Source organism: Triticum dicoccoides, unplaced genomic scaffold, assembly GCF_002162155.2.
Source record: "Triticum dicoccoides isolate Atlit2015 ecotype Zavitan unplaced genomic scaffold, WEW_v2.0 scaffold136400, whole genome shotgun sequence".
Taxonomy (NCBI): Eukaryota; Viridiplantae; Streptophyta; class Magnoliopsida; order Poales; family Poaceae; genus Triticum; species Triticum dicoccoides.
This window is the reverse complement of record NW_021196497.1, coordinates 1-2,194: the sequence shown is the minus strand read 5'-3', so window position 1 is coordinate 2,194 and position 2,194 is coordinate 1. Positions and strand designations below refer to the sequence as shown.

Genomic DNA, 2,194 nt, shown 5'->3' with positions numbered 1-2,194 from the left:
TGACGACCACAACGCCTCGTCCGATGACTCAGATGATCCTCCACCCGCCACCGATGCCTACAGCAGTGTCATTGACCGAAAGAGGAAAGGGCCGGCGAGGAAGTCGTGAAGATCCATCTTCTTCGCCTCAATTTCAAGTTCTTGGATGTAGTTTGAATTTCTCTGCCGTATTATGTGCATTATGTGAACTTTGGCTATCTTTCAAACATCTGGTTTGTGATCTTTTGGTGAACGGATTGTGCATTTGTGTGTCCGCTCATAATACACGTATTTTTTTATCAATGTTGCATGGTTTAGTATGGATATAGGGGGGTCAGATATGAGATACGTGGACGTGGACGACGACATTCGAGGACTGACCTGTTAGTGCCCGCGGATGCGCCCGAACGCTCCCACGAGTGTTTGAGGGGCCAAATTTTACCATGTTCGGCTGTAGATGCTCTAATAACACATAAATCACCATTCGGTAGCTAAGTCTTTGTTTTGGTTATCCCTTTTTTAGAGAGGATGAAGAATGTAAAGACATAACAAATTTATCCATGGACGGGCAGTAATACAAAAGAGAATCAATTAAAGGCATACCAATAATTACTCAGTTTCACATTTACACTGACAACTTCAGCTTTGAAATATATGATTCACGGTTTTCGTGCCAAAGATGATGGCGTCAAGGTCTTAAATCCCAAAGTACCTCTCTAATTCCATAAAAAATTCAAAGAAATGTTATAAGGTTGTAGTTAGCAATTTTTCGTACGTGGATTGTTTCATTAATAATGTCACAATCCATTAGGTTTTTCTTTCTTATGATTCCATTGCCCATGATTTCCGATGAAATTGTTGGTCCACTCTAATCTACCATGAAAAATCTTATGTATTTGTGTGCAGAGTTGAACATCCATGCAAGCATTCTATCACCAAGTTTTTCTTCCCTTGCAAAAGATAAATTCAGTTTTTCCTGAAAAAAAATATCATTTTTTTTGCAAACCCGCTTATGAAAGACATTTTCATTTTGAATTTAGACAAGCTTCAAAACAAATGGACAGAGCGGATTATAGGATTAACGATTACCTCTTTGGCCATAAAAAGAACGACTATCGCGTTCACGGCATGTAGCTTGCCCAATTGTGCCCTACCCAGTTAAGAAAAAATTGTGCCCTACCGCCCAAACAGGGCGCCGCCGCCAGCGCAAAACCAGCCTTCTCCGCCCAGGTGACCACCGAGCGAGCCAAAAGGAGAGGAGAGAATATAAGGTTGGTTGTAATGGGAGTATCATAGGTAGAATCATGCATACCAACGCAATTTTGATGAGGTGACAAAGAATTAAATGAAGAAAGAGAGCCTTGATTATAGTATCATGATACCATATCATATTAAATGATGTGCTATTTTGAGTCATGCATGACAATAAATGTAGTCCTATATGTTACCAATATATGATACCATGCAATACGGATGTAGTATCATACACTAGTATCATATGCATGATACTAGTATATGATACTCCCCATTACAGATAAACATGCATGGCAGGGACGCGGCCGGCACGGAGCGAACCGCACTTGCCGCCCGAGGAGGCGGTGCGGGTGGAGGCCAGGCGCGCGGTGCGGGTACTTCGACAACGTCGACCCGAGACGCCCGGCCAAGCCGCCGCGCAGCAACCCGCCGGACAGTAGGGCGGGCTATGCCGTGGTGGCTGCTGGAGGTGACTCATCGGAGCTTCACAAGCCCGATGACCTCGAGGCCAAGCCCCAGGTTGATGCCCTTTTCTCTCTTCTTATGTTGTTGGGATTACCGATGTTTTATTGTTGAATCATCGATCTAAGCGTGCTACATTGTCGGGCATAGAAGTTGGTGCTGGACGGGGAAGAGTACGTGGAGATGCAGCACTATGATGGGATCAACTGCATCGACAAGCAGCATCACATAGTAAGATTAGATTAGAGCCCTTGATGTTTTATGCGATTATGTAGTTTGTAGATTCAACATGTTTATCTGCAGGCATTTCATGTCTACAGCTCTGTTCTCTGAGTATGATTTTGTGCTCCAATATGCCTTATGGAATCAATTAGTAACCTCTCAGTGCGATCTTGAGTTTTAGTTCATAGTAATGGCGTGTAAACTGTTGATTGTATACACGAATGCTAGATCTAGAGCAGGTCCATCATTGAGTTATGCTAGAATTGGCAGGCTAACA

At 43.3% G+C, this 2,194-nt stretch overlaps 1 pseudogene; it reads left to right on the top strand.

Moving 5' to 3' along the window:
* Positions 1-1,523: 1,523 nt before the first annotated feature.
* Positions 1,524-2,028, top strand: LOC119343658 (annotated as a pseudogene).
* The last annotated feature ends 166 nt before the right edge of the window (positions 2,029-2,194 follow it).